This window comes from Microcaecilia unicolor, chromosome 1, assembly GCF_901765095.1.
Source record: "Microcaecilia unicolor chromosome 1, aMicUni1.1, whole genome shotgun sequence".
Classification (NCBI taxonomy): Eukaryota; Metazoa; Chordata; class Amphibia; order Gymnophiona; family Siphonopidae; genus Microcaecilia; species Microcaecilia unicolor.
Window position 1 is genome coordinate 770,096,142 of NC_044031.1, and position 13,423 is coordinate 770,109,564.

A 13,423-nucleotide genomic window follows, 5' to 3' on the forward strand; every position below is an offset into this window, starting at 1 on the left:
AGATATGGGAAACTTACAAACTGTAATGATGAAAGGCTCTGTAAACTTGAGGAAAAAGATGGAAACCTATGATAATTACATGAGATATAATAGACTTAGATTTATACATTTTCCGAAGGTTAAAATGGTGAAACCAATAGATATGCTGAAGAGATATCTTCAAGAAATTCTAGAAATTCCTCAAGCAAGTTTACCACCCTTTAATCAAGTTTACTATGTACTACTACTACTACTACTACTACTTAACATTTCTAGAGCGCTACTAGAGTTACGCAGCGCTGTACAAATTAACAAATAAGGACAGTCCCTGCTCAGGAGAGATTACAATCTAAAGGACGAAATGTCAAGTTGGGGTAGTTTAGATTTCCTGAGAAAAGGTGTAGTGATTAGGTGCCGAAGGCGACATTGAAGAGGTGGGCTTTGAGCAATGATTTGAAGATGGGTAGGGAGGGGGCCCGGCGTATGGGCTCAGGGAGTTTGTCCAAGCATGGGGTGAAGCGAGGCAGAAAGGGCGAAGCCTAGAGTTGGCGGTGGTGGAGAAGGGTACTGAAAGTAGGGATTTGTCAAGAGAGCGGAGGTTACGGGCAGGGACATAAGGGGAGATGAGAGTAGAGAGATAAGGAGGGGCTGCAGATCGAGTGCATTTGTAGGTGAGTAGGAGAAGCTTGAACTGTATGCGGTATCTGATCGGAAGCCAGTGAAGTGACTTGAGGAGAGGGGTGATATGAGTACATCGGTTGAGGCGGAAGATAAGATATGCGGCCGAGTTCTGGATGGACTGAAGGGGGGATAGATGGCTAAGTGGGAGGCCGGTGAGGAGTAGGTTGCAGTAGTCAAGGCGAGAGGTAATGAGAGAGTGGATGAGAGTTCGAGTGGTGTGCTCGGAGAGGAGGGGGCGAATTTTGCTAATGTTATAGAGGAAGAAGCGACAGGTCTTGGCTATCTGCTGGATATGCGCAGAGAAGGAGAGGGAGGAGTCGAAGATGACACCAAGGTTGCGGGCAGATGAGACAGGGACGATGAGGGTGTTATCAATTGAGATAGAGAGTGAAGGGAGAGGAGAAGTGGGTTTGGGTGGGAACACAATAAGTTCCGTCTTGACCATGTTCAGTTTCAAGTGACTGTTGGACATCCAGGCAGCAATGTCGGATAGGCAGGCCAGTACTTTGGCCTGGGTTTCCGCAGTGATTTCTGGTGTGGAGAGATAAAGCTTGGTGTCGTCAGCATAAAGATGATAGTGGAAACCATGAGAAGAGATTAGGGAGCCTAAGGAAGAGGTGTAGATTGAAAAAAGAAGGGGCCCAAGGACAGAACCCTGGGGAACTCTGACAGAGAGCGGGATAGGGGAGGAGGATGAGCCATGAGAGTGCACTCTGAAGGTACGATGGGAGAGATAAGAGGAGAACCAGGAGAGGACAGAGCCCTGGAACCCAAAGGAGGACAGTGTGTCGAGAAGTAGGTTGTGATTGACAGTGTCAAAAGCGGCGGATAGGTACCAGATATGTACCAGAAAAAGAACTGGTTCAGCAATTCTGGAAACTTCTGAAACGGAACAAGCTAAACCAGCAACTTTGATAGCTACATTAGCTTTAACACCAGATAAAGCATGGCTTTTTAGACTGTTTTTCAGAAACAGGGACAAATTATTTCTTGGATTTAAAATAAACTTGTTTCCTGACGTTTTGAAAGAGACTCAAAGAAGGTGAAAACAATTTTTACTTTTAAAACCAGCTGTTCTCCAATTAGGAGGAGTATTTTATTTAAGATTTCCTTGCAAATGTATCGTTCGACATAATTTGACAAAATATGTTTTTTCGGATCCTTCACATTTAACAACATTCATTGCCTCTAAAAGTTCAACGGGCGTTTAATATATTCATTAGCTGTCCCATTCTAGGTATAATTACTTATAATAATTATTTCTTCTTATATGCCTCTTGAAATTTGGAGTCCTTGGATCCAATTCTAGTGGACTTGAGTGTTAAAGCTTCACTGTTATATATTATAATGGATGTCTCAACACCACCTGAAATTAAACATGACCAAAACCGAGCTTCTCATTTTTACCCCCAAACCCACCTCCCCGCTCCCCCCCGTTTTCTATTTCTGTTGATGGCTCTCTCATTCTCCCTGTCTTCTCAGCTCGAAACCTTGGGGTCATCTTTGACTCTTCTCTCTCCTTCTCTGCTCATATCCAGCAGATCGCCAAGACCTGACGTTTCTTTCTTTACAACATCCGTAAAGTCCGCCCCTTTCTTTCCGAGCACTCTACCAAAACCCTCATCCACACCCTTGTCACCTCTCGTTTGGACTACTGCAATCTGCTTCTTGCTGGCCTCCCACTTAGTCACCTCTCCCCTCTCCAATCGGTTCAAAACTCTGCTGCCCATCTCGTCTTCCACCAGGGTCACTTTACTCATACTACCCCTTTCCTCAAGTCGCTTCACTGGCTCCCTATCCGTTTTCGCATCCTGTTCAAGCTTCTTCTACTAACCTATAAATGTACTCACTCTGCTGCTCCCCAGTATCTCTCCACACTCATCCTTCCCTACACCCCTTCCCGTGCACTCCGCTCCATGGATAAATCCTTCTTATCTGTTCCCTTCTCCACTACTGCCAACTCCAGACTTCGCGCCTTCTGTCCCGCTGCACCCTACGCCTGGAATAAACTTCCTGAGCCCCTCGTCTTGCCCCATCCTTGGCCACCTTTAAATCTAGACTGAAAGCCCACCTCTTTAACATTGCTTTTGACTCGTAACCACTTGTAACCACTCGCCTCCACCTACCCTCCTCTCCTCCTTCCTGTACACATTAATTGATTTGATTTGCTTACTTTATTTTTTGTCTAATAGATTGTAAGCTCTTTGAGCAGGGACTGTCTTTCTTCTACGTTTGTGCAGCGCTGCGTACGCTATGTAGCGCTATAGAAATGCTAAATAGTAGTAGTAGTAGTATAATGTATTATACTCTTTAGCTTTTTCTTCGGAAGTTTGTAACACTTTTCTGTTTCAAGTGTTTAACCTTGAAAGATGAATGTTGATGTAAAATGAAAAATATAATAAAAAAATATATGGATAAGGATGTGTCAGTGAATAAATTATTTCTGGATTTGCAAAATGTATTAGGCAAAGTCCCTCATGAGAGTCTACAGAGGGAATGAAAATCAAAATGATGCGATAGGAAGTCTGGAACAGGCTAAAACAGAGAGAGGCTTAAATAGTCAACTGTCTCATTGGAGAAAGAGAGATAGTGGAGAGTCACTGGTGCATTTGTATACTTATATATAGTCTGGAAAAGGGAACGGTGAGCAACGTGATTAGATATGCAAATGACACAAATTTATTTTAAGTTATTAGGAGTTGTGAGAGGACCTGGTGAGACTGGGGAATTGCTTTCTAAATGGTACATGAATCTGATATGCATATGTGCTGGGGATGGGCATTTGTCAGTGTGCATTCGGTTTCTTTGGGTTTTTTCCATATGTTTGGGGTTTTTTTCTGATTATTTCACGTAGCTAAATAAAATACATTTTAACACATTCAGCCTTTTAACATACAGTAATCAGTTTCGTATTTATGAATCCATAGGTAAGTTCATATTACATTGATTTAATGCACACTACACTTTTTAAGAACTGCTAACTAACCTACTACATATCCCCAAACAAGTGCAAAATGATGCATAGAGAGAAAAATTGCTCCTAACTATAGCTTCAGACATTGGGTTCCACATTAGAGCCTATTTCAAAGGAAAGACTCTTGGAGTCATTGCGGAGAACAGATTGAACTCCTCAGCTCAATGTGTGCTGGTGATCAAAAAAGCAAATAGAATGTTAGGAATTATTCAGAAAGCAATGCAGAATAAAACAGAAAATATTATAATGTATTTGTTTCACTACGTGTGGAAACTGCGCCTTCATTATTGCCTTCATTTCTGGTTGCCCCATCGCAGAAAGGATGAAAAGAGAAAGACTACATCTATGATAGAGAATTATAAAACCATGAGTGGATCTGATAGAATTTTGTTCTAATCCACTTTGGCACATCTTATCAAAGAGAACAGAGAAAGCAGAATCGACACCTTGCTCTGATAACCTTTCCTTCTAACTGTACAAAGTTCTGCAATTCTTGACTTTTTCAGAGTTTATCCCCTTTTAAGAGGTGATTGTACCTGAGAGGCTGGAAAGCGCCAGGGTGATCAGCAGAAAAGTTACAGCTCCATCCATGATCTAGCACAGGTAGTCTTTCTCTCTGGTCTCTGAGTCATCAGATTCTGCTCTGGATCTGCGAAGTGCACTCTATATATACGGGAAGAGTCACTCCACCCTCACTGGGGGAAGAACCCAGAGGAAGACAGAGATTGGAAAGTTATGACTACGTTATTGTAGGAGATTAAAATATTGCTGAGGAATTACACATTCTGAAATGGTACAGGGGTCCAATCGTAGAGACAAAATAGAGTGTCACCCCATCTTTTGGTCTCGTGTCAACTTGGAAGTAACCTGAGGTTAGATCTAAGGATTTAAAAAGGTTGCATTTTCTCAGGACATCTAATATCTTTTACACCACAAGAAATGCCCAAGACAAATAGTATTAATTAAATTCTTTGTGCCACATATCTTGAATGTAAGCTTCTACCTTGTTAATTGTTTTAACCACATTATCTGACAATGAGTTCCAGAGCCTAACTAGAAAAGAAACTTTTGTATTTCCCCCATGACCTATTATTGGTCATCTTCACCATTCTCCTTCCCACCGTACCCCATGTCTGACAGGCAGAAGTGTAACTAGACCGGTGTCTGTTAGAAGTTCTGGGAAATTGATGGTGCCTAGCTGAGCCTGTTTACACCTGGATCACTGTTCTGATGCTGGACCTTTCTCCTACGTGAAGGTGTGACTGCTCCATGTATCTCTCACAACTGCAGGACCCCACTTCTGTTAGAAAATCTGTTTATACTTTAAAAGGTATTACGTGTCCAATTAAAATGGTGTAAAGCAGAGATTCTGTAAATATCTACCACTGGTCCATCTTGTTTAACACTTGGTCCCTATCTGGGGGTGGGGGTGACAGTGTTTCCAATGCACAGCTAGCACAATAGGGCTACAAGGCTGGACAGGACCACCAGAAATGGCAATAGCACCCCACCCGCTACTCCCCAGCATAAATTAAAAGCCAACCCATGCATTTTTGACAATACCTTACTGCCATTTTCCACCATAAGGGCTGAGACACCAAAGCCTTTAATACACTGCCAGATTTTCTGACTCTCCTGCTGACTCAACACCCTTCCCAAATCTGCCATCCTAAGATTCCCCCCAATTGGACCACAGGATCCAAAATCTTTTCAATATGGGAATATCCCAGAACAATAAAACACATTTTAAACTGCTTTATGGCTTTTCTTTTAGGAAATTATAAAAAAATCTTTTAAAAATCCTGCTATGCTAACTGCTGCTACCACATTCTCTGCAAACAAATTCTAGAGTTTAATTAATCATTAATTGAAGAAATATTTCTGTGATTTGTTTTAAATTTACTACTTAGTAGCTTCATTGTATGTTTCCGGGATTTGTAGCATGGAATGTTGCAAGTACTTGTGACCTGGCTTGGCCACTGTTGGAAACAGGATAGTGGGCTAGATGGACCATTGGTCTGACCCAGTATAGCTACTCTTATGTTCTTATGAATTAATGGCAATTGGTGTCAATATTTGCTTGTTAAGTAGCAATTATCGGTACTGATGGGCTTGTTAACTAATTAAGTTTCACACACAAATCCAGAATAAGTCCCAGGGTTAATGTCTTTCATTGTTCGATCTGCTTTGTAAAATAGCAATCAATATGTTTTTTTGTGCAGGACATAGTACATAAACTCTTTTATTATCAACTATTGAAGTTATAAAACAGGGGATGATAATCTTCATGCCTCTCAATCGGGTTTTAGATCAAACCTTAGCACTGAGACTGTTATTGCCTCGTAAAATTCTGGCTGAGGGCAGGAAGGCACTGACGTATTTGATAATATCCTCTTGGGAGACAGCCTGGCTAAATCCCACGCTTGGCGGTGAGTCCGGATTTTCAGTGCCCGGCCATTTCACAAAGGTTTGGACAATTTTCATTAACCATTATCAAGGTGCACGTGAGCAAATCCACTGCTCCTTCCTGGGATGTGTTATTTATTTAGGATCTTGCCAGGTAATTGTGTGCTGGATTGGCCACTTTTCAATAGAAGATGCTGGGCTTGTTGGATCTTCAGCCAATATTAATGACCTTATTAAGTGAACAGACAGAAATGTTCCAGCCATTAATGCAAGAAAAAAAACTGTCCTGTGTCAGAAGGACGCACATGATAAGCTGTACTCTGCACATACATGTACTGACCTTACACAACAACATAGATGATGAAACCAAGATAAGGGCAGGCCAGTTGCTCTTCGAGATCTGGACCAATCATGAATTGCCAGCAAGGTACTGACAGGGAAAAGACATTACTGCTTATGGCCAGAAACCCTATATAATAAGAGGTTTTCTGGACACCAGCCAGTCCATGAAGGGGATCTCCAGCCTCCAGCAGATGAACCAAAAAGATGTGCCCCGGCCAAGAGGCAGCGCAGAGAAGATGTCACCTTTGGCCTTGGTGGGAAACTTCTATTCATAGAAGAGAGACAGAGAAAGAAAGAAAGAAAAACATCTTTATTTGGAAGAGAAAACTAATGGTAAGCGTGGGTTAAATGGAATCCTTTATTTTTTTTATTTCAAGTAATATTAAAAACCAGGGGCTGTTTATCATTGTGTGAAATAAAGAGAAATAGTACATAGGAGTCATTCATTTATGCTACTCATAGTTTTCCTACTTTATCTGTTGTAACATTAGCATTTGTACAGAACGCAAGACTGACAGTTACTGTTTGCTTTTCCTTTCTTAGATCTTTCTCAAATCTCTCTCACTTAAAAGCAGAAAACAGCCTAGAGAGGTTTTGCTGTTGTTGATCTATTGAATGTATGTTTTCCTCTTGGTGCAATTATAGATTTATCTGTGGGCAGTTGTCTATACAAGTAGTTTTTGATTGGTTGTAAGTGAGAATTATTTATGCAGTGATTGATGGTCGAGGCTGTTAGGTGAAATGCAACACCCATAACTGCTTGTTATTACTGCCATGAACCTCTTGGTTCTACTGAGTCATTCTTTTCCACAGAGAGCATATCAAGGGGTGCTTAGATGGAAATCTGTCTGTATCAACTAAGGCCAGTGCCGGGCAGACTTTTACGGTCTGTGTCACGCAAACAAGACAGATTCGGATAGGATTTAGCGGCAACTCCAATAGTTGAAACACAAGGACAAATCCAGGTGGACTTCTACGGTCTATGTCCCTGAAACATCAAAGAAAGACCTTGATCAAGTAAAAAATCTCACGAACATTGTTGATTTAATTAGAAATGATATTGAATAGCCAATATTATAGTATTACTGAAACCTAATAAGGATCCCAGTTTAGTGCAAAATTATAGGCCATTATCTTTAATAAACTTAGATGCCAAAATATTTGCCAAAATTCTTGCAGAGAGAATACAACATTTTTTACCCAAACTCATTCACCCAGAAAAAGCTGGGTGAAAAAGCTTTTGATCGTGTAGAATGGCCATATCTGTTCAAAGTACTGAAATGGTATGGTTTATCTGATGAATCAATTAATATAATAAAGGTCTTGTATACTTCCCCAACTACATATATTCAAATAAATGATGTAAATCTCTAAACCTTTCACTCCAACAAGAGGCACTAGACAGGGTTGCCCATTGTCACCATTACTATTTAATTTAGCTCTAGAACCATTACTAACAGCTATTCGTCAACATCCCCTTATACACGGTGCTAAAATTGGTCAACAAAATATTAAATTAGCAGCATACGCGGACGATGTTCTATTATTCACTTCTCCTTCCTCAATACCTCACATCCTGTGCTTAATCTCTAAATTTGCTGAAATATCTGGTTATAAATTAAATACCACAAAAACTGAACTTCTGCCTATAAACTGTGTACATTTGAAACATGTTATTAAACAATATAATTTTCAATGGAATGAAAATCAAATTAAGTACCTGGGAGTTCTTTTCGGCCCCACTATTGAAGACACTATTAAATATAATTCTGATAATATAATTAAAATCACTGAAACATTAACTCAAAAGTGGTCCCCTTTAGGGCTCAACTGGTGGGGTAGACTAGAAACTATAAAGATCATGATAGTGCCAAAAATTAATTACATTCTTAGTATGCTCCCTGTATTACTGAATCCTCCAACATATAAGAAAATTGAAGCTAAACTAATACAATTTTTATGGAGTAATAAAACACCTAGAATTTCTGTTAAAAAATTGAAAGCTTGCTCACTAAAAGGTGGTGTCAATTTCCCTAGTTTCTATGAATACCACATATCCTTTCTTTTAAAACAAAACTCAGCTTATAAGTATGATAAGGAACAACACATCACATCACCATGGTTCCATCTTGAACTACTAAAGCAACCAGATACACCAACACATTTCTTTCCTTGGTCTCAACAGACTAAAATCTCTTCCAATGTTTTGTTTAAAACTCTTAAAACAGTTTTCAAAGAACTTGATTCAGTTCTTACACACCCATTAACACATACCATATACATCCCAATTTGGAATAATCCAAAGTTCAAAATTAACAACTCTTGTATTAATTGGACTGCTTGGAAAAGAGCTGGCATTTGGTCCCTTAATGATGTCATAAAAGATCACTCTTGGCTAACCTTTTCCCAATTATGTATAAAATTTGGCCTCACAAATTCTCAACACTATAAATGGATCCAACTCAAACATTGTGTAACTAATACATTAGATATAAGTAAATTAACTACTGAGTTACCCACTTGCTGGAAACTCTGCAAATCATTTATGTCTTCCAAAAAAGTTGCATCTACATGGTACAAAATACTTCAATTAGCTAAATTTAGCTCACCAACTAGTACCATGCAATCATGGGAACATGATCTAAACACCCAACTAAATGAAAAAGAATGGGAAAAATTCTGGTTCAAAACTACTCATACCACCAAATCAGCGTCCATTTCACAATCCATGTTCTACCTAGCACACAGGGCCCTATGGACTCCAGCTAAACTCGCCAAAATGAATACGACAAAAACCAAAAATAATATGAATAAATGTTGGACATGTGAAAAGGATGTTGGAAATCTCAAACATATTATTTATTCTTGTTCATTTGTTCAAGATTATTGGAACTCTGTATGGAGCACAATATCATCTACCTTGAATATTCAAGATGTTTTAACATATAACATAGTCATATTTGGATCCCTAATGATACAATCACCACTAGACAAATATCAAGCACAATTATTAGACATAATGTTACATCAAGCCTTAAGAACCCTTTTCTTTTGTTGGAAAGACCTTACCAAAGTAACGTATTTAACTTGGTGGAATTCTGTGTGTATATTAGCTAAATATGAATATGCTGCGGCTGAAAAATATAACTCACTTGTTAAATACAATAAAATATGGACTTCTTTACTAGGTCAACTGCATAATAACCTCTCTTAGAGTTGAATTTATGTATGATCATGACTTATTATAGCAATAATTCTTGTATAATCTTAGTCTGAACATGTAGGCTGATGCTTTGTTATTGTTAATCTGTTATGCTGGTTATTTACTTTTATTTTAGCCATTTGTTATTGACTACAAAACACAATAAAAATATTGGAACAAAAAAAAAAAAAAAAGAAATGATATTGAATGTTACTGTTGTCACTTACTATGTTACTATGATTTAAACACAAAAGAGTGTCCGTTCTTTCACTCATCACCTTCAGATTTCTAGCCCATTCAAAAATTCAAAACATTCAAAATCCTTTTTTGAACCAGGAAAATGTCGTTTTGAAAATGGCCATTTCCTACAGATTTTGTAGATATTTTGCGCTCACTGCATTTTACTTTTCTGAGTATTAGAAAAAAAACACCTAAGATAAAAACACACAAAAACAAGTCACTGGGACACATGGGGGGAGGGCCAGCATTCATATACCTCGATGATCAATTTCCCATGCTGTTCCAAAATAGCACCAGAACAACGTTGGGTATTAACTCCAAAATGATCAATCCTAATGGCATGCAAATTTACGTATGTTCTTAGCATTGGTCATCAGGGGAAAAGTACGGAAGGATTGTGCCTGGGCATGCGATCAAGCACAATCCTCCCACACTTGCTTGACAAGTCTGAACTGTCAAACATTCCAAAGGGTTACCCCAGGAACTCAAAGGCAAGGCCCTGGTGGTCTAGTGCCCACCAAGCTCCCACACCCCTTCAGACACTGACACCGGGCAGCCCCCCGAACCCCTGGTACCTTCAATGGAGGAGGGACACAATTCCATTCCCTTCTCCAATGAGAGCTGCCTCCAAAATGGTGGTGCCCAGCCCTGCAAAGTGTATCCTGTTGTAGCAGACCAGAGTACATTAGCACTGGTAAATGCAGGCACTAGCCACACAGACATCTCAGCAGAGCAGAGGGGTAGCCTAGTGGACTTCACATAAAAGGTCCCAGGTATGGGGAGCCCTTAATAACCCACCAAAACCTACAGTAAACTACTACAATAGTCCTTATGTCTGCAGGTACAGGTGGGTTTTGGAGTGTTCACACTTTCCACCACAAGTGTAATAGCCTGGGTCTCTTTCTCTACAGTGCACTGCAATGATCACTAGACTAATCCAGGGACCTAATTACTGCTCCAGGACTGACCATAACACCTGGGGGGTGGGAGGAGGTCGGTGAGTAAGGGGGAGTCCTGCCTTAATCCCTCCAGTGGTTATCTGGTCATCCATAACACCTGACCATAACACCTGGGGGGTGGGAGGAGGTCGGTGAGTAAGGGGGAGTCATGCCTTAATCCCTCCAGTGGTTATCTGGTCATTTAAGACACTTTTTATGACTTAGGCCTCTATTTAATATGGCTATGAGTGCTGACATCTCCCAGGTGTGGCTGATTTCCTTGCTTATTTATGGAGAAAGAGGGATCTGAGGAAGATTTAAGAGAGAAAACCGTAAACAATAACTGTCAGTCTTGCATTCTCTATAAATTCTAATTTTACAACAGATAAAGTTGAAAAACTGTGAGTCGCATAGATGAATAACTCATACATACTTGGAATAAATAAACACATTTCTCTTTATTTCACACAATGATAAACAGCCCTGGCTTTATATTACTTGAAATAATGTGAAACTTCAAAACAATAATGGATTCAGTAAAAGCCATGCTTACCATTACTTTTCTTTTCCCAATAAAGATGTCTCTCTCTCTCTCTGTTCTTTGAATAGAAGCTTCTCATCATGGCCAAGGGTGACATCTTCTCCATGCTAGCTTGGGTGCATTTTTTTGGCTTACTATTTCCAAAGTATGAACCACTTTAGCATTACAATGTGCCACATATGTGAGCAAGTACAACATAAAAACTCACTTATGCGGAAACTGTAGAAGGTCAAGACTAACAGAAATCTTTCCAAACCACTGCTTATTAGAAAACAAATAATAGTCAGCCAGCCCTAATTGACCTCAACTTGTGTCTTAACCATCAACTGCATGCATCACATCCCTTCATTAGCATAAAAGCTACTTTTACACCCAGGCTGCAAAGACTGGAGACTTATATGTACAGACCTCACTGTCAGCTTTTCAGGTCTGTCACACAGCTCTGCCAAACTTACCTGTACCTTGGTGGAATCTTTTCATGACCATACAGATTAACCTGAGTGTGGATAGGACCAAGGCACCTTTTGTACAAACCTGTTGTTGATGGTGTCTAGGGATAATTTTTATTTAGCCACAATCTTCAATAACAATAAAGGAGACCTGACATGACTTGTGTTTTGGCCCTAACGGCCTGCATCAGGGTTCTAGAAAATTATTAAACAACAAATAAATAAAAGCATAAACATTAAAAATTCACAAATTTGTCTATGAAAGGAAACAAGTGTAAACGATACATACCTAGGAATTTATCATTTCAAATATATTCCCAGACAAGTCATGAAACAAAGAGGGGCATAATCGAACGTCGCCTGCCAAATAGATCGCCGGCGGCGCTACAGCTGGTCGGAACCTGAATTATCGAAAAAGATGGCCGGCCAGCTCTTTTTTTCGATAATACGATTTAGCCTGGCCAAATGCTGTGGATTTCGCCGGGTTTGAGTTGGCCGGGTTTGCTTTTCAGCGATAATGGAAAGTTATGTCGGCCATCTCAAACCCCGGCCAAATTCAAGGCATTTGGCTGTGGGAGGAGCCAGCATTTTTAGTGCACTGGCCCCCCTGACATGCCAGGACACCAACCAGCCACCCTAGGGGTCACTGCGGTGGACTTCAGAAAAGCTCCCACGTGCAAGGCTCCCTTACTTTGGGAGCTGAGCCCCCCAACCCTCCCCCAACCCCACTACCCACAAATGTACTGCACCCACTAAAATTGTTCCAGGGACCTGCATACAGCCTCTAGGACTTATTGCTGCTGTATAACTTTGGCACACCAGTTCACACCTGAAGACTAGTCTCTCTGAAAAAGTCCTTTCTTGAAATAACCACGTTTACTCACAGCTAACTGCAGATCAGAGGTTGTGCCCCACTGGCAAAGAGTCCCCTGGTACTAAGATTAGCAGTAGGTCAGAGCTGGCACAATGGTCTACAATGCCCTCTTACAGCACCATTCAAGGTAAGAACTACATTCTCTAACGTGGGTAACACAGGAAAGGGAACTAAAACTGGCTTACAAAAATGGCCACTACCGCATGGACTACAACAGGAAACAAAACAGGGCACACTCTGACCCAGTTAGCAGGGGGGAAAGCACCATGGGAGTAGAGCCCAGTACCCTACACTCACCACAATGCATTGCTAATGTGACTCTGCAGGGCACCTAACAGAAAAGGTGTCACACTCACCCGAGAGCCACATCGCAACCAGGGAAAGGCTGTCGGAGGATACAACACATTAAGCTGTCATGGAGGTGGGTACGGCATTTGAGGCTGGCATACAGGCTGGCAAAAAAGGTTTTTAGTTTTATTTTTTTAGTTTGGAAGGGGATTGGTGACCACTGGGGGAGTATGGGGAGGTCATCCCTCATTCCCTCCAGTGGTCATCTGGTCAGTTGGGGCAGCTTTTTGAGGCTTGGTTGTGAAAATAAAAGGACCAAGTAAAGCCGGCGAAATACTGCTTAACGCTGCTTTTTTTTCCCATTATCGGCGAAAGCCGGCCATCTGGTAGCCACGCCCATGCCCCGCCTTTGCTAATCTACCAACACGCCCCATTGAACTTTCGCCGGCGAAGCGACGGGAAAGCAGCAATGCAGTCAAAAATGCCGCTTTCGATTATACCAATTTCGC